General features: G+C 44.2%; 1 protein-coding gene across 12 annotated transcripts in view; it reads right to left on the bottom strand.

Annotated features, from left to right (window-relative positions):
- RNF152 (ring finger protein 152) overlaps window positions 1-24367 on the bottom strand; it is a 73669-nt gene that overhangs the window by 22017 nt on the left and 27285 nt on the right. The window contains exon 1 of one of the 12 annotated variants that reach the window (XM_078060232.1): window positions 4069-4171. The exons of the other annotated variants lie outside the window; for them this stretch is intronic. The gene's annotated coding sequence lies outside the window, so the exon portion shown is untranslated. Of the gene's footprint in view, window positions 1-4068; window positions 4172-24367 lie in introns of those variants that run through there. 12 annotated transcript variants of the gene reach the window in all.

Genomic DNA, 24367 nt, shown 5'->3' with positions numbered 1-24367 from the left:
TGCTCTTACACATAGCCCCTCCCGAACCTCTCCTATAGAACTGTGGTTTCGGGGCGCCTGGGTGGCTAAGTGTCTACCTTCTACTCAGGTCATGATCTCAGGGTCCTGGGATGGAGTCCCCCATCGGGCTCCCTGCTTGGCGGGGAGTCTGCTTCTCCCTCTCCCTCTTCCCCTCCCCCACTCTTGCACACACATGCGCTCTCTCTCTCTCTCTCAAATAAATAAAAATCTCTTAAAAAATAAATAAATAAAACTCTAGTGTCCACCTTGCAGGCATAGAGGTCAGTTGTTACGACTTGAGCCTGCCAGTCCTGTCTGGTTCAGACAACTGGATGGAGGGCAGATTTCTGAGGAGAGCTGCTTACTAAAATGCAGGACAGGGTCTGAAGGTTACAGAGATGGCCAAAATGCTCTGAATCTTCAAGTTTTCTAACTGCTCGAGTCCTGACTTCTATGAGAAACTTAGATAAGCACTGGGAAACTAGCATTACCGCATAATTTTAATTATATGATGTTATATTTCACCAAATCAATTATTAGACAACAAAGAAATGGGTATTTTCATTACTGGGTCCTCTAGAAAAAAAACAGGGAGGAGAAGAGACTATGAACTACAAATGTTCAAGTTCACAGAGATTAAACCTTAGCAGTGTTCAAATTATTCTCCTCTCTAAAAAGGCACAGTATAAAGTATTTGTAAAAGGTTCTGTGGTGCCAGGCTAGAGCTGTTTATTAGGACATCACATTGTCAAATAATGACTGTCACCAAGCTCGAAGCTATCTTCTGCCATGTAAATTCCTTTCTCTAAACCCTGGCTGTGGTCACCGCCTCAACGCAAGGAAATGCTCAGATTTACCATCTCTCTTTGTTGCTTATTCAGTTTGAGATCCCCCTCTTCAAACAGACACATCTTTACAGATTAATAAAGCTTGCCAAGTCCAGTAGATGGTATACAGTGGGTGCTCATTTATTAAATTACACCCAGATAAAAGAGCATATCTTCATCTTGCAGTCATATTATCTCAATAATAAGAATATTCAACTTCACAAGGAGCCCCAAACCGAAATGTGAGGTTATGGATTATCCAAATGTTTATATCCAAGACCACACACAAAGTATTTAAGTTTCAAGAAGAAAAAAATTAAGCAATTTTGGACATCATGCTCTCCCCCCTACTCTCACCAAGTCCCCTTGAAGCAAAAAAACACTGTAAATACTAAGCCTGTTTAATCTTCCAATTAACTTATTGAGTTTCAGCTTTCATTTCCTTTGTGAAAAAATTTCTCATAACTTACCTTTCTCAGAAGAGTCACAAAATGTATCTAAAAGCAATAGGTTAATATTTTTTTAATATTAACCCAATTCTACTTTGAATTTAAAACACAGAGATGTAGCAACAATAGGAGGAAAACAACAAATACAGATTTAAATGAAAATAGATGTCTCACAAACCGTTAGCTGATGTAGGTCATGGGAATCAGATTATATTGGTTTATTGAGACAGCCAGTCCATTTCAGAAAATAATTCTCTAATGCTCTCAAGTTACTGAGTAACTTAAAATAAAACAAGGTCGAATTTAACCTACATTGAAAGGAGGGAAGAGGTAGCAAAGCCTCAAAGAAATTCCAGTCTAAGGTGATTCACAGTGCAGATCCCGCCCCACCCCCACTCCCCCTCCACAGCCACAATCCAGTTCCACTCCGTCCTTCCCTCTAACTGTGGCAATCCCTCCGTGTTCCCGTCAATGGAGTATCAAGGAGACCAGAGAACCACAGACTCACACACAAATACAATTTCCTGAGGAAGTGATTCTAGAGCTAACATCACTGAACACGAGGGCCCGTCTGTTAGTCTCATCGGTTTGTTTTTCTTTAGCTGATGGGAAACATTCTAGGGCTCTCAAGGCCAAAGGGACTCTGCATTTTTGAAATGCCATCTATCCCTGAAACTGGATTATAATAAGCAGATAAAGAGACACAAACATCATGACAATAATTTGAAATTTTTATTTGAAATTTTTCTTTCTGTCCATCAATCCAGGATGGGGCAATACATCATACAGGTGACTCTTCCCAATTACGGATACTTTCATAACCTGATTGCCATTTGCATTTAAAAAAAAAGTTCATCCACAAGATAAAACATCAAATACACTGGCACTACCAACTCCTTTTATTATGGGTGCAAAACGCTAATGCAAACCTGCTTTATTCCACAAATCAGCAAGTCATCATTCATGCAATCAGCCATCCAGTGAATTATTGAGTACTTACTCTCACCAGGCACTGGAGCAAATGATGTGGCCCTTGGTTACTTATTCAAGTACTTGTCGTGCCCTGGCTTGAACTCTACCCTCCAGCCACTCTGAGTCACTTGCACTTCTATAAAAGCAATGTGCCTCTCTTAGAGCCTCTAAGCTTCTACACACCTCATTCTCTTAGCTTAGCATGCCATCCCCTTTTCTGGCCTGGAAACATTCAGCCCAGATGTCCACCACCAACTCTTAGCAATCATCTCTTACCCTTCTAGCTGGGTTAGGTGCTACACTTATGTTCTCATATTCTGTTTACTTGTGTCTCCCCATTGGAAAGGGTTCCTTCAGGGCAGGAACCTACACACCCCCTGTGTTTGACCAGCTGAGGGGTTCAATGGACTCCTGTTCACCGGCATCTCCCCCCACCCAGCCAGAATGAATACCTGAGGACAGGGATCTGGCCTGTATTCTATTCTTTCCTTAATGACTGCCATCAAGTGAGTGCTCAATAAATGCTTGGAGACTGAATGAAAACTAACTGAAATCAGGCCATTTTTGAAAAATTAAGGACATACGGTCACCAGTATTGTAGGCAATTCAGAAATCATGAACATGGTAAGATTCATGCATTAACAGTATGCTTTTATTTACCTCTTCCTAGAATGGTAAGTTAAAGGAAGGAGTTACTGGGTAGGAAAAAAAACTCAGATGTTAAACTAGTACTTCTACAAAATAATTTGAGTCCATGCCTCATAATGTCCACTGAAGACTGAATAAATCAGGGCCTGGGAGTGGGGGCCCAATGTAAATATCTGCAAAAACCTCCTTGGATGATTGTCATGGCAAGTGAGGTTTGAGAGTCACTGATAATTCCTTACTCTAACCAAAAAGGGCTTTAACATCTACCCCACAATAGGCACTCACTCTCACACACCGCTCTTGGGAGAACACAACGGCAGGAGGGGGTGGTATCCTTATCTAATAAACCCATATGTGATTTACCTGTCGACCCAGTAACTCCACTTCTAAGTATTCACCCTGAAAATACACCTCCATTCATACAAAATGAAACATTCACAAGGTAATTCATTTCACCATTATTTGCAACAGCCATATGTTGGGGGGAAAAGAAATTTAAATTCCCATTCACAGAAGCTAATTGGTTTCTATCCACTCAGTGGAGTAGTATGGAATGTGGTCATACAAAAGAATGAGGAAGATGCTATGAATTGCTTTGTAATGACAGCCTGGTTATACTAAGTGGGGAAAAAGCAAGGTGGAAGAAAGAAGGGGAGTAAGAAGATATATTTGCTTATTTTTATGAAAGTAAACAGAGAATAAACCAATTAATGTCACAATGGTCACAAATAAGGGGGTGGGTGGGAACGAAGAGGAAGGGCATGGGGCGGGTGAGATCTCTCTCAGTATATCTTTTGTACAGCTGTGACTTTTGAATCATGTACACATTTTACATATTTTAAAAACTAATTAAATCAAAAAGGATGAACAAAATCAAACCCTAAAATTAAATATATAAACAGAAACAACTGAACTGAGCTCAGATGGACAACACAACCATCATAATCAGAGGGGGGGAAAAGTGCAGAAAGAGAAGAAGAACGAGAGGAAGGGAGAGGGAGTTCTTTTTTAATGACAAATCCCAGTTAATATATGAAAAACGACAGACTAAATTTTTTAAACCACCATTTTGCCATCTCCAGTGTAGTGACTGATTTAGGTGAAGATCATCCATAAATGCCAAAATCACCGGGTGAAAGGTTGCTGGAAGGCAGCATAGCATATTTACTCACCTCAAAGATCAGCTCACAGATTGCTTATTAAACGCTGAAGACAAAAGTCATCTCTACGATGGAGAGATCTGGCAGGCATCACCTTAACCAAAGATCCAATGGCACAGGCTGATGTCACGTGCCTCCTGCGATAGCACATGGAAGAACACAATTTACCTGTGCGGTACCCTGCCGAGGGCTTCATCTTGAATTTAATCACAAGGAACAAGACATGGAGGACTTTTATGAGCTCCTCAAAGCTGGCAATGTTGTGGAAAGGAAATCAAAAGCAAAGAGACTGTTCTAGATTATAGGAGACTAAGAAGATGCGTGAACCGTGTTGGGAATCCACGACTGGGGGTGTGTGTGGGGAGGGGATCTCTACAGTGATAAAGGACATTTTTAAATATGGACTGTATATTAGATGCTATTATTGAATTAATGGTGAATTTCTTGGGTGTGATGATGTGATTCCGAAGGAGAATGTCCTTGTTCTCAGGAGATATAGGCAGGAAGTATTCTGGGATTGAAGTGTCATGATGTCCGCAAATGTGGTGAAGTGTAAAATTCATCTCCATTCCACCTGTTTAGTTATTCCTTCTATTTCCAAGATTATAGGTGAGAGAAAGCTAAATGCAGCCAAAGCAAGCCTCTTACACTTCTTGAAAAGCTGCCAATCACCCCTCAAGAATGTGTGAGGATCTACGAAAATAAAACTTCCTGACTGTTATGGGCTGAACTGTGCTTCCCCCCCCAACCCCATAATTCATACATTGAGGTCCTAACCTCAGGCCCTCAGAATGTGACTGTACTTAGAGACAGGGCCTCTAAAGAGGTGATTAAGTTTAAATGAGGTCACTAGGGTGGCCTTAATTCAATATAACTATGTCTTGATTAGGAGGGGAAATTAGGGCACAGATGGGTATTCCGAAGACCACATGAAGACATAGGGAGAAGGTGGCTATCTACAAGCCAAGGAGACAGGCCTCAGAAGAAACTAACCCTGCTGACACCTAGATCTGAGACTTCTAGCCCCTAGAACGGTGAGAAAATAAACTCTGGTTGCTTAGGCCACCCAGTCCAGATACTCTGTTAGAGCACCCCAAGCAAACGAATACACTACTTTGTGCTTTTCTTTCTTTTTTTAAAGATTTTGTTTTTAAGTAATCTTTACTCCCAGTGTGGGACTCGAACCCACAACCCCGAGATGAAGAGTTGCACGCTCTACCAACTGAGCCAGCTAGGCACCCCTTGCACTTTTCTTGATTCATTTTCTATTTTGCCAGGCCAAGTGCTTAGCAGAGTTCCTGGCTCACAGCACCCAAATGCACTCTTTCCTTCAGACTTCGCAAGAATGGCACACAAGGTCCTTCGATCCCATCCCCCTTAATCACACAGGCTCCATCTCCCACCACCATATCCTCCCCTAGGCTCCAGGACACCCTCCAACTCCTGGTTCCTTGCCTCTGGGCCTTTCTTTGAAGAAACACACACACTCTCCTCCTGACTTGAAGGCTTCCCTCCACAACCCTTACCAAATTGGAGGCTCCCTCCTCCCCGATTCTTCAGCTCCTTATCAGCCCCTATGAAACCTCTCCCCATGCCGCATTATAACTACTTGTTCACTTACAATTCCCACCCACCCCCCAGATTTGGTTGCTGTAGAGCAGGAAATATGTGTTCTTTATCTCTGTGAACCACAGCATTTAAGCACATGCTAGGCATTCATATCTTTGGTGAATTAAATTAATATGAAACATGAACCATCCTATACGTTCAATTTCGGACTCCTAACTTTTCATTCACTTGGCATGTTCAAGGGACCAGAGAAGCAATCGCAAAAAGGACTCCAAAGTTCAGCCCTATAACCAAAGGTGGAGGAGTAATACTTAAGTCCTCACATTTCAGCCTGTACTTGAAGCCAGCCTCATTTTCATTAGTATTAGCAGAAATGAATCTCAGAGAAGCAAGATCAAATGAAATGTACCTCAGTGTGAGCTTAAACCAACCTCTCTTTCTAGAATAAACTGTTGTAATCCTTCTTTAGTCCCTGGCAAAACCACCTCTCCTGCCACCCCTCCCACCCAACTTGGCCCCAAAGTATCTACAAATAGCCACAGAGCATCCTCAGATAGCACTAACATTCATGGCTGGAAAGAGGTGGAAGAGCCACCGTTTACTAGGATGGCATCGGAGGGTCCAGCAAAGGACAGCACATAGATTGATGCACTTCTGCTTTTCAAAGCCCCTCCCAAGGTCCTTGCTTTCCCTCCCCATCCAGATCAAAGTCTTACCTATCCTTTTCTCATGACTCACCTCCTTGCCTCCCACCTATTCCCTCCTGGGGGACTTCTGCCCGTTGTAGGTTGATGCTCCTTTATCCTAAACTGCCTATACTTGCTTTGTCCTTCTTGCCCCTCCTGGTACCTGCTTCTCTGCCCACACCAACACAGGCTGCCGATTTACCCGCAACCCTCCTCACCCATCAGCAGTCTCAGCTGACCTTTGCCATCATCTTCCACAACTTCACTAAACATAATGATTATTCATAGGACCCCACCTGGTTGCAAAAAAACAGACAGCTTCCCCTTCCCTAAAACGTCTGATAGTAAGCTGCAGACCAGAGGTCCCACTACTGTTGTGCCCTCGGCGTATCTCCCACGTAACTGCTGTGCAACCACTAAAATCAGAAAATTCCACCAAATGTCCTAATGATGCAAAGGGACAGAATCCAGGGTCACATTACATTCTATTTGCATGTCCTGATTCTTTATTCTTCAATCTGGAACAGCTCCTCAGGCTTCTCTTGACTTTATTATAACCTTGACAGTTTGAAGATTATCAGGGGTTACTTTGTAGCATACCCCTCAGTTTGGGTTTGTCTGTTGCTTTCTCACGAATAGATTCAGTTTACACATTGTATTTGGTGGGGAGAGGAGAGAGATTAGAGAAGTGATTCTAGCAGATGGTTATGTTGTATTAACTTGACACTTCTGTCGCCCACATTTCTCCACTCTCAAGTTACTCTTTAATCCCCTCCCTTTTGTATTTAACAAGTATTTTGTAGAGAGGTATGTTGAGGCTATATAAATCTTATTCCTGATGAAACTTGCATCCACCCACTTTAGCATGCTTTAAAATTTCTTGCCTGAATTAACTATAACATGATGGTTGCCAGACGGTGATTGTTAATTCTACCCTTTCTTCTACATTTATTAGCTGATATTCTGTTGAAGGTAGAATGTCCTCTTTTCCTTATTTATTTTATCCATACTAGTATGGGCTCATTGATTTTATATTATTCAATGAGTTAGGACCCATTACTGCTGTATTTATTTTGATGTTATAAGTACCCTAGGTTTGGCTATCGGGGGCTCCTTCAGGCTGTTCCTATGTCCCCATCATTCTTTGAGCACTTTCTTACTTTGTGACACAAAAAGATGTTTTAGGCTCATCTGATACTTCCCCTGTCCCAGGCCCAGAATCAGCCACTACTCCCAGGAGCCCATTCCTTTCACTTGCAGAATGGAATTTAGAAATCAAGATCTTGGGGCGCCTGGGTGGCTCAGTTGTTAAGCGTCTGCCTTCGGCTCAGGTCATGGTCCCAGGGTCCTGGGATCGAGCCCCACATCGGGCTCCCTGTTCGGCAGGACGCCTGCTTCTCCCTCTCCCACTCCCCCTGCTTGTGTTCCCTCTCTCACTGTCTCTCTTGTCAAATAAATAAATAAAATCTTTTAAAAAAAAGGAAGAAAGAAAGAAATCAAGATCTTAGTGGGGTGCCTGGCTGGCTTGGTCGGTAGAGCATGCAACTCTTGATCTTGGGGTTGTGAGTTTGAGCCCGACGTTGGGTATAGAGATAACTTGAAAATAAAAAAGAAAGGAAGAGAGGAGGGAGGGAGGGAGGGAAGGTGGGAGGGAGGAGGGAGAGGGAAGGAAGGAAGGAAGGAAGGAAGGAAGGAAGGGAGGAAGGAAGGGAGGGAGGGAGGAAGGAAGAAAGATAGATCTTAGAAACCATGGGTATCCTCATGGCAATCAATTATCACTGGTCCCAGGACCTGTCAGTGGACACAGCTGGGAGCTGAGCTCCACTGGAGATGTCCCAACATCTTGCTCCCATGTAGCTGACAAGCCTCAACGTCAGTTAAATCGCCTAAGATCCTGCAACTTGGACTGGTCTGTCTTTTCTTTATAGCCCACAACCCAAGGAGCTAGGCTTACAAAGTGGGGGTCCTATCCTGTCACTCATAGCTCCCCTTCCTCTTCCAAAGCCTCATGCTCTGGTCTGGGAGCTTTTAGTTCTGATTGTGTCATCCTTGGTCTTTCTCCTTGTCATACCACCCTGTGTGTTCGTTTCTAACTTCTTGGCTTCCCAGGTGGACTTTCAGAGTCCATGGGTTCCAGGCAGCCCAAAAGCCAGCCCTGCCCTGTGCACAATCCATCCCAGCTCCCAGAACCCCAGGAATCTGTTTGTCCCAGAGGAGAATTTTCCCACTAAAAAACAGCACTAAAAAAATATTTACATTCTTCACGGTGACAGTCCATCTTTCCCTATGTTAATTTCTAATGGATAAAAAAAAGTTTTAGGTGGTGTAGCAAAGTGATATGTACCTTTTTAAGTTTGTGGGGGTGATATTTTGGTTCCAAAATCAGGGCTCCTCAGTTAGTCCTGCATTTCTGAGCTTCTTCCCTGTCTCTGCCTCTGACATCACAGTTTTTTCTAAAAGCACCATTGTTGTTCCTTCCTCTACCACTCTGTTCAGCTTCCATCGCCAGAAACGTGTCCATCCAGGTAACCTAGAGATGACATATAAATCTTCTAGTTCCTACTACCTACTGTAGGAGCCTATTCTGGGGTGAGAAAGACTCACAGAGTCCTTGAAACAGCCATGCATGGGAAAGGCGACCAGAAGTCAGCCCCAGCCCACTGTGCAGTCCATCTGCTGTTTTTTTGGGCGTTTCCACAGGGTTCCATACATGATGGATGTTTAATAACGTTGTCAGCCTAACTAGCAGTGATTGCGAGTGGATACCCATAAAAAGTTACTACAAAGGCCTATAATTTTGGACCTCAGAGCTTTCATTTTTGCAAATGGGAAAGGCATGTAATAAATATGTCCAGAACCACAACGTGATATGACACCAGCTATTAAGGCTCAAGGAACCAATATCCATGAAACAGTCCCTTATCCATTAATAACAGTTACAAAATGTCATATCCCACAGCTGTGCTAGGCTGCAAATCTTATATTCTTTATTTTAAGAATAGATAAATAAATAAGCCTCTGCGTTGGCCTGACTTTTCTGGGCGTAGAGAAGTGAGATCTTTCTAACCATCATGTCAAACATGAATCCGTGAGTTCAGGGTCAAGGTCTCCCTCTTCTAGACTAATGATTCCTCACTCTCAGGGCTACAACCATTCTGAGAAAGTGATAAAGGGTACAGACTCCTCTATGTCTGAGAGGGTAGAGGTGCAGAAAAACACATGTTCACAAGCAGAGTGGGCCTCTAACTTCACGGAGCTCGATCACGGAGGCCCCAGGGGAAGAACCCCTGCCCTCCGCCAGCGCTTCTCCAACGTTAATGTGCCAATGAATCACCGATGCTGCTCTGAGCGGCAACCTTCTAGAAAAGAGGTCAGCACAGTTTTTCTGTCCAGAGACAGAGGGTAAATATTTTTGGCTTTGTGGGCCACACAGTATATGCTCCAACAACTCAGCGCTGCCGCTGTCCCAGAAAGCAGCCATAGACGATACCCCGACAAATGGGATGTGCCTGTGTTCTAATAAAACTTTATTTACAAAAACAGGAGGCAGGCTGGATCTGACCTGAAGAACATGCTGGAAGTTATTACTTTAAACCCGGCACAAGGACTACAATAGCAAATTACAAAACTAAACGGATTTTTTTAAGGTTTATCACATATTCACTTTGTTAAAAACATAACCAGCAATTCCCATTACCACATTTTTCCTACTAAACAATTTGTTAGGAAGAAGCCATTGTTCCATTCTGCAGCCGACACAGCGAGGGTCGGAATAACTCCACATTATAAGCATTTCCTGAAAGACCCTTTGTGGCCTGCTTTTCTAACTCACAGCACAGTTCTATTAACTGACAGCTGACCACACGCCAGACGTGAAAGCAGAACACATTCCTTCGTGTTCCAAGCTGCCCGTTCCTCTTCTGAATCCCGCTGTCATTTTAACAGGCCCGGCAGCTGTCAGACTCAGGCCGACCGTCACAAGGGCTTTGTTTCCACAGAGACTTGTTTTCACAAAAATCAGGACCCACACAAGGCCCTTCTTGGGCCTCGCCCGTCCTCTGCGGCCAAAGGGCAGATGCTCAACTATTGAGCGCCTTCCCGGGTGAGCTGCCCCGAGTCGCTTCCTGTTTCCTGCCTGTTTCTGGCAAAGCCCCTTCAGCCACAACCCGTTAGCTCCACAGAATGGAAGGGCTTTGGATGGGCTTTCCTCCAAGAGTCTGCATGCCGAAGTTCACACCCGGCCAGGTGCCCGCCGACCCTGCCCTGGAGGAAGGGGGTCAGCATGGCCTGTGTGGGTATGGAGTCATTTCTGAGGGACTGGAAGACTGTTTTCTTTTCAGCACATGCACACCCTGACAGAAGAGCCCGCTCTCACTAGAAAGGACTTAGGCTCATGGTGTGTTTCCAGCCGTTTTTGCTGGTTTCTCAAGTTAAGCCTCACCGAATTCGGTATGAACTTCTTCGGGATTGCCAACTAGTGTTTAAAAACCTACAGCATGGAGGGGTCTAAACAGCACAGAGCATAAAAACTACAAAGCACAAACGATGCTTATCCTTTTGTGTGAAAGTCCAACTCAAACTCACGAGCAAACACACAGCTCCCACACAACTCATCTGAAAAGAGTTGTGGGTAACAGGACACCGGACATCATAAACACAGCATCGTGCTGCCCACCTCTTGCTATAGCCGAGGACGTTATCACCTGGATCTGGTGGAATAAAGCCACAGGGACTCTGGTGCTTCTCAGGTGTTTGTTATTGTTGTTTGTGTTTGACAAACATGTCTGGGACTGTGGGGCATTCACAGCAGCATTTTTTACCCAGAGGTCAGATTCTCTTTCTAAATCACTAGCACAGATTGTCCAACAAGTTATTCATCTTGTGTCTCCACAATAACTCTAGAGATTATGAGGGAATAAAAGTAATAATAACATGAGTCTGCAGGTCATATGTGCTTAAAACTTGTGTCTCCAAGGAGGGCAATCAGCTTCAGTGAAACTTGATTTCTTAAGGGAATGAGCAAAATACATTTTACCTTAGTTTTTAAAGGCTGTGATGGCCCTTAGCTATTCACGGTGGCTGCTGCTCACCCTAGTGATGAACAATTTATGGAGGGCAAGTAACAAAGAGGCTACTTCATTTGTTTTATTCCCTCTGTTTCTCCTGGGGGCCATAAGTGGATCCAAGGGCAAAAAAATGTTGGTGACACTGGGAAGATTTTTATAATAGTAGGGAGGCTGGGGGAAAATAACTTTCTTATTCAGTTGTAGAGGTGACAGTTTCAAGTTTGCTGTAGAAGAAGGGAAATGCTGGGGATCTCAGATAAAACCTAAACAATGAAGGTGGCTTGGAGTGCCAGACCTCTCTCCAAGTCCGCAAGCCGGCCCATGGCAGCTGGGCATACAGCGCATGCCCACCAAGCCATCCCAGAGCTTTCCTACATAGATGGAAGGTGTCCAGCACCTTCCATCTATGTAGGTGCTGAAGTGTGAAGTTTATAGTCAAAAATTCTTCCCTGACAACAGAGTTTTTCTTTTTTTCTTTTTTTTTAAGATTTTATTTATTTATTTAAGAGAGAGAACAAGAGAGAGAGCACAAGCAAAGGGGAGGGTCAGAGAGAGAAGCAGATTCCTCGCTGAGCAGGGAGCCAGATGCAGGACTCAATCCCAGGCCCCTGGGATCATGACCTGAGCCAAAGGCAGAAGCTTAACCAACTGAGCCACCCGGGCGCCCTACAACATGGTTTTTCCAGCCCTTCATCTTACACAGGTAGGCACATGCATACTTTCAGACGCCGCTGGGTTTATGCGAGCATCCTCTAAAGCACCCCCACTCCCCACCCGGAGACACTAGCTGTCCAGCTGACATTCCTCCCACTTACAACTGTCCTCCCAGGAATCACACTAGCACGTGGGAGCCTGAGGATAAGCCCGCTCAAAATGCAGCCAAGCACAGTCATCCAACCATGCTTGCACTGGCTCTTGTCTTTTTCCTAACCTTGAAAAAATTCCCAAAAAACTTTTTTTTTAAGTAGGCTCCATGTTCAGTATGAAGCCCAATGCGGGGCTTGAACTCACAACCTTGAGATCAAGACCTGAGCTGAGAACAAGAGTCAGACGCTTCACCAACTGAGCCACCCAGGCACCCCCCAAAAAACTATCTTGAAGAGCAGCTATGGTATCATGAAATAGAAAGTCAAAGGTACAACCGACCACCACTTAGCCCCACAGAGTAGACCACATCTATCTCCCCTAGACCCTCTTCCCTTTCCTTCCCACTGCACCTGTGCAATCTCCTCCACCCGGTCTCAACCCTGCCTCAGCTTTGGTTTTTGCTGTGCCCAATGCCAGAGCTTCTTTCCCCACCTCCTCTTCTTCCCACTCCTCGCCAGCATAATCCCTTACTTCATGTTTGCTCAAATATAAGCCCTGAGGACTTGCTGCCCCCTACCAACACTGAGCTCACCACAGTAAACCTGAGAAACATCTACGAAACGGGCAGCAGACACAGAAATATTAGTACCTCTTAATTGATAAGAAGGCCAGACAAAGCAATGCACTACCATCTAAAAGCACTAACCTGCCTGAAGAGAGAACTTTGCTTGGGCAGAGCTGAGGCCCTGGACCCTGGAAAGTCACTCACTGGAATCTCAACTCGTCACTAATTAGCTGCGTGGCCTTAGGCCAATCATTTGACCTCACTAAGTTTCAGTTTCCTCACCTCTTAGGCAAGAACAATTACACCAATCTCAAAATATTGTTTTTAGGATTAAATGGGTAACTGGTAAGGTAACCCAGTAACCAGCACATAATAGCTGCTCAATAAACACCAGTATTCTTTCCCCTACTTGTGGTCTGACTTCACTTGGGGAGCAGAGGGGACATTGCCAACAAGAAAACAGACCTTTTGAAAGAGGTGGAGAGAAAAGCACAAGAAAGAGGTAGCAGAATAATATTTAAAAGCAAAAATATCTCTGAAAGGGCAGCAAAGTTTGAACACACAAGCAAACAGGAGCTTTGCGGAATGTGCCATTTCCCTGTGCATGAGGTCTGCCTCTGGCTGACTTGAGACCCTCAGTGCATCATGCCATGGCACGCAGCTCTGCTCTAAAAAAGGTTTGGTGCAGTTATAGTAGGAGCTGGTAAAACACTGCCAAAAGTCTCTTGGCTCAGAATAAATTCCCACAAGTGTCCTTGAATCTGTTAACTCTGCAAAGACAGCTCTGCATCAGTGGAAAATAGAGGCTGCCTGAGGCTCGCGCTCAAAATCATTACGGCCATGGCATAAACATTGCTTTTTCTTAAAACACACATCAGAGAAAGCCAGCCACCAAGGGTAATATAATCTGAACCAGAAATTACCATTCAAACATGGACAGTAGTCACACATCTGAGATCACCACTGGGGGTTCTCATAAACATCTCAAAGTTAACATGTCCAGAGTGGAATTCTGGGTCTCCCCCCAACACACCCCAAAATCTGCTCTTCCCACAGTCCTCCCCATCTCAGTTACTGGCAACCCTATCCTTCCAGCAGCACAAGCCACAACCGTCAGCATCATCCGGTCTCCCGTCTCTCACAGCTTCACTCTTTTCCCTCCTCCCCTCCCCCACCCTGGTCCTGGCCACCACCCATCTCACCAGGAGCGCTGGCAATATGGTGGTCTGACGCCCTGCCCCCTCCTCTGCCCTCTACAGTCTACTCTCGGTACTGCAGCCAGAGTGATGTTAGGACGACAAAAGTCAGGGGCGCCTGGGTGGCTCAGTCGTTAAGCGTCTGCCTTCGGCTCAGGTCATGGTCCCAGGATCCTGGGATCAAGCCCCACGTCGGGCTCCCTGCTCCCCGGGAAGCCTGCTTCTCCCTCTCCCTCCTGCTCGTGCCTTCTCTCTCAAATAAATAAAATCTTTAAAAAAAAAAAAAGAGCAAGGGACTCCTCCCTCAAAGCCTATGACAGCTACACATGCCGTGAGAAGTAAAAGCAAAGTTCTCACAATGACCCACGTGTGTGCCATCACACCCCGGGCCTCCCCTGGCTCAGCCCTTGCTCCGTCTCCTCCAGGCTCACTCTTCCCCGGGCCTGCAGTCTCTTCTCTCAGATATCACTATGTCCTTCCTCCTCACCTCCTTCAAGTCTGTGCTCAAGCACCACTTTCTTAAGAAGGCCTTCCCTGATGGCCTTTTTACAAATTGCAATGCCTCCCAGCATTTCCTCCCCTCTTTCTCTGGTTATCTTTGTCTAGACACATCATCCTCTAACACTGTATGTCACTTAATCGATTTTATTTTGCTCGGCGTCGCCTCCTAAATCCCCAGAACACAAGCTCCATGGTGTCTTATTTGGTGCTGCATCCCCAGCATCTAGGACTGTGCCTGGCACATACCAGACGTTACACTGAAAAGGTGCTTCTGGGCTTCTAGCACATCAGCCAACTAAAGCTCTATGGGGGGAGGAAACGGGGGGGGGGGGCAGGAAGAACAGGCTCTTACTCCGCTCTCCTCTGTCCTCTTTCTCTCTCTCTCTGTCCCACCACACCAAAGCTTTCTAAGTTTCCCAGTATTTTTGCAAGAGATATCAGGCTTCCACAATTTTTCTGATCATTAATAATTATACCACGTTTGAACGATTCCCTAAAAGAGAAGTGTATATGTCAGATACAGTAAAAATTAAAAATAAGTCACTACCCCTCCTCTGCTATCACCTTCCTCTAATTAAACTGGAACTCAGTAAGAGAATATAGCAAGCAACACTCATATGCTTCCCATTTTAATACTCAGTGATCCAGTCTGTGCTTGACCTAAGCTGGACACGGCTACATCTTCCCGAGGAGTACTTGAAGAGATCTAAGGAAGGGCCTGTGTATAGGTCAGGCGGGGAGGAGGGTGAGGGTCCTCGCAAGGCCACCAGGGATTAGCAACAGTCGAAGACCCCTACCAACCCCAGAACTGAAAGGTAAGAGGAGGGAGCTGTCACCACAATCAACAAAAGGTTGAAGTTCTGGAATCTGTAAAGTGGGCCTGCCCAACAGCAATGAATAGAGTTGGAAGGGAAATGGGGCAGGGAGGGAGCAAGGATGTGGGAAAGGAGAGGTCCTACCATCTCCTGCCAGTAGTCAAACCCAACCTGAAGCCAGAGGGCAAGGGAGGCAGGGGGATGCAGCCCAAGATCTGGGAAGACAGGAGATTGGTCTGGAGGGATGAATGGAGAATGTCCAGCACACCCCTGTTAGCTAGTCGAGATCCTGGAGTCTTGACCGGTCCAGGGAAGAACATGGAAGGGGAGCCTGGATAGGGGCTGGGAGCTTTCCTTACTTCCCCTCACTGTTAGCTGTGGATCCACTAGGATTTAGGAGCAAATGTGTCAGGGAAATGTTGCCCTGGGTGGGAGGTGGGGGGTGGGTTGGGTTAACAGCTCATAACCTAAGTACTAAGTGCCCTGACCAAAGCAAATGGTCTCTAGTACTCCCCACACACAAAAACTGAGATGCAATTGCTATGTGGTATAGCCAGAGAATTTCTTTTACAGAACATCTCCATTTCTGCTACCTTGAAGTTGACCCTGAAGGATTTCCCTAGGCCCATGATCACGGTTCTGAGAATCCTGCTCTCTCTTCTAAAGTTACTTCAAATGCATAATAAGTGACCGATCACTGAGCAATTACAGAGAATACCTACAAAGTTCTAGGTGCCATTAGCACCCACTCCTCCCAAGAGCCACACAAAGGAAGCATCACTGCTGAGCTGAAGCAATCTGCCCGAGCTGACCACTGAGCAGATGCCAGAGCTTGTGCACTTTTCCAGAATATGAAAAAAGAAGTTTTAGAATTTAACCCAAATGAAAAATTCTTAAACCTCTGATTTCAGAGGACCCATAACAAAGCAGATCTCTCCTTCATCAACGCATTTGAATTGATGTAGATGGTGCAATGGTGTAGGCTGAACCTTCACTGAATGAGTTTGAAGAGCACCTGGCTTCTGGATTAAGTTCTATCAGTGATTTACTTTGTGACCAGAGGCAATATTCAATTTCTCAGCAGCTCAGTGTCCCTAGCTCTTTAAATACAATGACCTTTCATCCAAACCTGTCAGGGACAAATGGAAGTGAATTACTTAATATATCCTTCCAGTCTCTTCCAGAGGCTCTTCTTCCCCAACCTCCTAAATGTGGATTTTGCCCAAAGCGACAATACAGCAGAATACAAAGCACATCTGTCAGACCCATCTGGAGTCAAATGGTAGACCTTTCACTGGTCAAACCATCTGAACTTGGACAATTTATCCAACCTTGTTGTGCCCTAGTGTTCTTCATCTGTAAAATGTGAACACTAAGAAAGCATGCGCGGTCACACAGTTGCTGGGTGATAAAATGAGAATATGTGTGCAAAGCCCTCAGGATAGTATCAGGAATAGAATAACCACTTGAAAGCAGAATGTAATCATTATCATCATTATAATCCTCATTATCATTTTTCATATGTGGTTCTAAGTAGAATTGGTCAAAGTACAAAATTTCTTTGAGCATTCTCCAGAATTATTCTATGACCTTAAAATAATTCTCTTTTTTGTCTTTACAAGCAGAATTGAAAATAACACAAATAGGGGGCGCCTGGATGGCTCAGTTGGTTAAGTGTCAGACTCTTGGTTTCCCCTCAGGTCATGATCTCAGGGGTTGTGAGACTGAGCCCCAAGACAGGCTCTGCACTCAACGAGGAGTCTGCTTGAAGATTCTCTCCCTCTGCTCTTCCCCTTACTTGTGCGCGCTCTCTCTAATAAGTAAGTAAATCTTAAAGAAAGAAAAGAAAAGAACACAAATGGCTATTATGATCGCCACCAAATTTAATTGATAGCTCGCATCGATAGTAAAACCCAAGTTACTGAAAAGCAGGGTCAAGCTACATAGACTTGATTAGAGCACAAGTAATGTGTCCTGAGAGAAATCTTGGGGAAAGAGGATTTCATTTTGGACTATTTTCTACGAAAAAGCTCTAAATTCATGACAACAAAGTAAACCTGTTTGTGAATGAATCGTACCCAAAATACAGGTTAAAAAATAAAAAATTTCATGAACCATAAAATACCCCAAATGCTTCTTTGAGCTCAGGGATCTGGTGAAAACTTCCTGAAGCTCCTACCCAGCATTCATTGTATGTAAGTACCCCACCCTCCACCGTAAGGTCTTCTGATACTCAGGAAGCTCCACCTGGCAGGGACCAGCCCCCCGGAGAACTGGCACAGCGCCAAGCACACGGAAATGCCCAGCCACCATGTTTGCTTTGATAAATGACTGCTTCTATGGCAAATCGGATCAGAGAACCACGTCAGCTTCCCAGGGAACCACTCAGTGGATCAGCAACATGCCAATGACCTTCCTCTGTTTGGTCCCGAAGACCATCTACTGATAGCCACAATTATAAAAAAACATCTTCCAATCTGACCCTGGTTGGTACAGATAAACCATCTGAAGTCTTACATTTCTGATCTAACAGAAACGGACAGGCTTTACTCACCCAGTCCTTCCCCATCAGCACTTTGTACCAATATTTTAAATCAAACTTTTAAAACCATTCAAGTTCTGGACCACAGTGTCTACTTTGCATTAACACAGTAGCCACACTATAGTTCCTAGGAGTGGTAGGTATCCAATAAACATTTATTGAAGGGAGAGAAGGAGGAAAGAAAGAAAAATGGGGGAAAAAACAACACTGAGCCAAGCTCCTGAGCTGCCCCAGATTGAAGGGTAAGGAAGTGGAAGAGCTGACCGATGTAACACGGTACCATGTTTTCGATGGGCCTCACCTCATCCTTGTCACAGTCTTATGAGTAGGTATCTCATTCACCCATTTTAAGGATGCAGAAACCGAGGTACAGAGAAATTAGTTCTCTAAGTGTCCCCCAGACAGTAAGTTTCAGAGCCAAGATTTAAACTGAAACAATATAATCCAGAGCTACACTCTAGCACTGGACACCCAAATTCACCCAAGGCAGCCTGAAGAAAGCCAATCATTAAGGTTTTCATTTATAGATAAGAAAATTAAGCCCAACTGGTTAAATGACCAATAAAAAAAATCCCATGCCATCTCATGGTATCAGACCCAGTGCTTCTACTCGGTTGCTACCTTAGAACCTAGATAATAAGGACCCCCAACTGTTCTTATACATGAATATAATAAGTTTATGCCACAGGCTTTCTATCATCTTTCTAACTTCAACCCAGAATTCCCACTGAAAATATAACAGCAACATTTGCATAGCACCTTGTGATTTATAAAAACAATTTTATCTACAATACCCTCCCTGTGACATACACCATGCAGATAATGTCACCAGCTGTCAAAGACCAGGGCAATCTTAGTGACAGGCAGCCCAGAGAGGCCCTCGGTGACACATCTCAGCTCAAAGCACCCAGGAACACAGGGAGGCAACTTTCAAAGACCACGGCTTCTGCCAACAGTGGTTCCCAAGGAAGAAATTTCAAAATGATTATTTCCTCCTTCAGACTGGAGACATAAGGACACAGAATATAAGTAAAAGCAGTATTTCTCAATCCTCAAGGGGATCAACCATTTAAGGAGAAGGTCTCCACATCTTTCTTCTCTCTCCCTCACTATCGCTTTTCAAAACCTTGGGGCAATACAAGGAGAAAGGTATTTGCTTATTGAAACTGTGTCTGCCATCGGGGCACACCGATCTATTTGTAATCGTCGCAAGAGTTGATGGCTAATACGTTTGTCTTTCTTGCCAAAATTAAACCATAGCTCATGAACTGATAAGTTAATATCATTGAAAGATATAACCTAGAGTCCTCGGCAGAGCATCTTCCCCAAAACTCAAAAGAACATCTAGATCATCAGACTTCAGAAGACTGATTTAAAATCTTACTTAGCAGACACAACACCTCTGCAATGGGTCTCATTCTTGGCTGAACACTACAATCACTTGGAGAGCTTTAAAAAAAAAATACCATTGCTCAGGTTCCACCTGCTGAGGTTCTGATTTAATTGTCCTGGGTGAGGCCTGCACACTGGGGCACGTAAAAGCTCTCCCCGAGACTCTATTGCCTCCAAGCTTGGGACCCACAGGTACAGAAAGTAAGGCATCTACCTGCCTGCTCGAGTAAAAAGTGACTCACTTTTGACCTACTGACCAGGAACAATGACACAATTTAGGATTATTTGATAACATGGATTTAAATTTTCAGACCCAATCTGTTCACTGCTTAATTGAAATTGTTCTCCTGGTCTTCCTGACATATTCTAGACCACCTTCACGTGGAAATGCAGATGAATATAAAAATGCATTTTGAAAGTACTAACATCTATGTAGCACTTTGAGATTTATAAATATATAAATACGAAGTCACATTTAATCATTACAAGAGCTAGGAGGTATTAGTTTTCTATTGCTACTACAACAAATTATCCCAAGCTTAGTGGCTTAAGACAACATGAATTTATTCTTAGAGTTCTGGAGAACAGATGTCTGAAATTAGTCTCTCTAGGCTAAAGTCAAGGTGTGGGCATGGCTGGTTCCTTCTGGAAGCCCTGAGAGGAAAAATCTGTTTCCTTGCCTTTTTCAGCCTCTAGAGGCAACCTGCATTCCTAACCCATAGCTCCTTCCATGTATTGCTCTGCTGCCTCCCTCTTATAAGGAAGGACCCTTGGGCTTACTTTGGACCCACCCAGATAATCCAGGATAATCTCTCCATTTCCAGATCCCTAATCACTTCCACAAAGTCCCTTTTGCCCTGTAAGATAACATTCACAGGTTCCAGGGATTAGGAAAAGGACATCTCTGGGGGCCATTATTCAGCCTGCCACAGAGTCAGGCAAATGTCACCACTATTACCATTATGCCCATTCCCCCTGCCCACCATCCTTATTTTTCCATTAAAACTGAGGCTCAGGGTTGCATGACTTAACCAGGTCCCATGTCTGGGACAAGGCTGACTTTAAATCTGACCTCATAACGCTCAGTCCCACTTTCTCTCTGCCACAAGTGTTGCTTCCCCACAATAAGGTGATGTTTGCAATATTACTTTCTTTTCCAAGTTTTCACCACACTGTTAACAAGAAGTGTTTTCACTCCCCCTCAATCATTATTTCTGTGCCTCAGCCAATATATGCCAAGTGGAAACTTCCATGCACTACTCCTGGTAAACATGCCTCAAGCCAGGCCCCTTCCCTATGGCCCAGAAGAACCAGCAAGCCCCCTGAGGCAGTAATTCATTATACGGACCATGATGTCACAACTACCTGAGTTAGCTGCACAAGGTAGTACATGGAGAGAAAAAGCAAGCTCTCGGTTGTAAGAGAGCAAAACAATCTGAACTTGCTAAGACATACACATACACATAACAATCTCGAGAAAAATCTATAATCGGTGATGTCCATACACTGTCTGCTTGAAACAGCCTAATCAGAACTACTTTCTCTTCTCAACTGAGGAGGTGGTATGTATTTAGAAGCTCAGACAGTGGTCTTCTACAATGTGGTATCATTTTAGCTGAAGTCATCAGGAAGTAGTGGGTAAGGCTTTCTACACAAAGGACATTCTAATATGATGGTCACACCTCCACTGATGCTTGGGATTTCACATACCCCTCCTCCCAAGCACATCGGGGACAGAAGAACCTGGTGCTGAATCACAGCCACTTTAACAATGGGGGGAGGTAAACAAGCCAAGCAAATCTCACTGCCAAGTTTATACCTGGCCTGAGTCTGTGTTCAATCTGATGTGAAAATGGTAGGGAAGAAAAAGAAAAAAATCAATGCCGCATCAGAATGCAACTGGTAGAACACCAGCAAGTTACATGATTTTCCAGGAAGAAGAGAACGCATCGACTCTCTCCCCAGAACTATAAAATAATGGCAAACAGGGTTTTAAAGGTCATGTGGAATAATTCAAGCAACCAGAAATTATATTTTAAATAAGCTAATGCAGTTGGGGAGAGGGGGAATGCTGGAATATATTCTGTGGCTTGTATTCATGCCAAATCCTTGCTCTAAAGCTATCATTTTATACGATTATAACCAATATTTGGAATGATTCTTGGGGGCAGCAAGATTCCCTGACCTCTAAGAGTCAGTTTGGGTCACTCATTCAGAAAACTAAACCAATGCATGTTTAAAGCTTTTCAACAAGGTAGCATTATATGGGAATTCCGGTTTACCAGGAGTCAACCATAAACTCGTAATAAAATTAGGATGCTCCAATCCATGTGATTTAGATATAACTTGGCTAAACTAAAAGATAGCACACCTGCTAAGTAATCCTTACTCCATGTTTCCCGACATCCAGGTAGTTACAGAGCCCTGGGTTCTGGTCCTGGCTCTGCCATTAATTCACCTGGACCAGTAACTCAACTTCTCTGGGCCACAGAGTTCTCACTGGTAAGGTGAGAGGGCTGGACAAGATGACCTCCAAGGGCTCCTCCAATTCTGACTCTAGAAGCTTCCAAAAGATCCATTAACAAAGTTTACTAGCTGTCTTCTGGAATTAGATTCCAATTGAGTTGGGGAATAAAGTGAAGACAAAGAAGCTGATGGTCAAGACTCTGAACAACTAAAAGCTGGAGAAGACACGTAAGCTGGAGAACAACATGGCGGAATAGAAAATGGGTCCCCCTCCTGGGGAAAGTTACAAAACCTGGGGGACCCAGGAGTTTATTTCAAAGACTCCTGAGAGTGCTTATACTTAACTGCTGGAGGGTCCTGCATTTTTATGCTGCCTCCAGCACTCAGAGCCTCCCAAGTACAGAAGGGATGGGCCAGAATTGGGGGCGGCGTCATCCTTGGGATGGGAATTCCACAGGCAGCACCATCGAAGCATCATCACTAGGGCCCTTTTGGCCACCTAGGGTCCAGCACAGTGTTTAAGGTCAGTCTGATGCAGGGATAGCTATTCATTTGAGTTGGAGACTGAGTGATTAGGAATTTGCTGTACCTTCTTCCTCCTGTCCCTACCTGGGGTGGGGAAGGGGGACAGTAGAGCAACCTTCATCCTCTGAGGGTCTGCAAAATTAGCCACAGCAAATGAAAAGTGGATTCACAGAGCTGTTGAACTCGCTCAGGATTCAGATCCCCGAATAGCTAGTTCCAGGAAACAAATGTGCTTGCTTAAGTGGGAGAGCCCAGAAAAAAAGTGACAGGAAAATTGAACACTTGCTATAAAACTCATCTTCAAAAAGCCATAATTATCACAATCGTGTCACCTAAGCATTATTTACAAACATCCTTCTGCACAATTTCTCCTCTTGGAACAGCCGTTGTCTAGATATAGTGCCATTACTCAGGGTAACATTTTAGATTAATTAAGTAGTAAAACATGGAAAAACAAGCATTTTTCCATCAAAACTCTGGAGTGAATATAACTAAAATAAGATGCAAGGGAACAGGCATAAAAGAGGGAGAATCTGACTTTTCACCTTCGTGCCGATAATCCCCACTTACCAGTTTTATAACATGTCAGTTTCCAGGGTTGTGTACATTACTCAGTGTAAGATTACCCCCAACACTGGAAAAGGGAGAAAATGTAAAAAAAATTTTCCAATTTTGCAGATGAGAAAAACTGAGACTTTAAGGAAATTAAATGACTCATCCAAAGTCGAGTCACAACAAAAACCCTGATCACCAAACTCCTTATTTCAAGGCTTCAGGACATCAAACACAGTCTAAGTGATTTTGTTTTCATGATGAAACTAAAATAATTTTTACATCAAAAGCTGTCATCTATTTTGTCTGGGCCTTGCTTCTGAATCTTTCAGGCCTCAGAATATGCTGGTTTGGCTCCTGGCAAAACGAAGCCAATTCTCAATAGCCACACAAACAGGGTTTTCTCTACAAGCAGAGACAGGCAAGAGAATGCTCCTCACGGTCTGTTATATTAACTGCAGTTCTCCTCATAACCTGCTATTCCTTTTTTTACATTTTTTAATTGAAGTATAATTGACATACAGTGTTATGCGAATTTCAGGTGTACAACATAGCGATTTGACAGTTCTATACATCACTTGGTGCTCATCACGCTAAGTATAGTCCCCATACAACGTGATCATTTCCTGTGCTGTACTTTGCATCCCCATGACTTATTTGTATAAGTGACAAGATAACCGGAAGTTTGTACCTCTTAATCCCCTTTACCTATTTTGCCCCTTCTCCCATCCAACCCCCACCCACCCCTCTAGCAACCACCAGTTTGTTCTCTGCTTTTATGAGTCTATTTCTGTTTTTGCTTGTTTTGTTTTTTAGATTCCAGGTATAAGTGAAATAGGGCATTTGTCTTTCTCTGACTTATTTCACTCAGCCTAATACCTTCTAGATCCATCCAAGTTGTCCCCAAAGGCATGATTTCATTCTTTTTTGTGACTGAGTAATATTCCATTGTGCATACAGATATTTCTTTTAAATCCCAAGGTCATGGTTCATGGCCATGATCTGCTTGTACAGGGCACAAAAGTAGCAAACGGTTCCACACTATTTCCATGTCTTCCAGGCCCTGGCCTGCAATCAAAAATAGGACTGTGGGCCTTTGTTCATTCTATTTGGGGATGGCATCATATCACCAAACACCTCTCAGTCCCAGCTCTGTTAATCAATAGTCATTTTAGGTAAATTTGTCATGGAAGGTATATAAACATCTACCTTCAATAGTGTTTTCCCAAATAATGCATTTGCCCTGTGATTTTAAGGAATGAGACAACTAAAACAACAGCCTCAGGAAAACATCTCTAGTCTACACTCAGGTGGTGGAGAGGAGTTTAGCCTTATTTTGGGATCTCTGCTACCGAGTCCACAAGTCTACTCAAATAAACAAAGCAGGGTAGGAGGATGGCTCTGTCCCAACCTGGAGTCAGGCTGCCCCAGCCCTCTTTTCTCACAAATGAATCCCCCCCACCTACCCCAGTTTCTAGGACTAACCCTAACCTTAGTGGAGACGTCTGGGAGTTTGGTGCAACCCGCCAGGGACCCCGCCCAATTCCCCCAGAACGCCAGCTCAGTGCAGACTTCCTGCCAGCGCTCCTCTACCTACACCTCGGTCCCTTCCTGATTCCTTAGCCTTCA

The sequence above is a fragment of the Halichoerus grypus genome, chromosome 13 (genome assembly GCF_964656455.1).
Source record: "Halichoerus grypus chromosome 13, mHalGry1.hap1.1, whole genome shotgun sequence".
Lineage (NCBI taxonomy): Eukaryota > Metazoa > Chordata > Mammalia > Carnivora > Phocidae > Halichoerus > Halichoerus grypus.
This window is presented reverse-complemented; position numbering and strand designations above follow the sequence as displayed.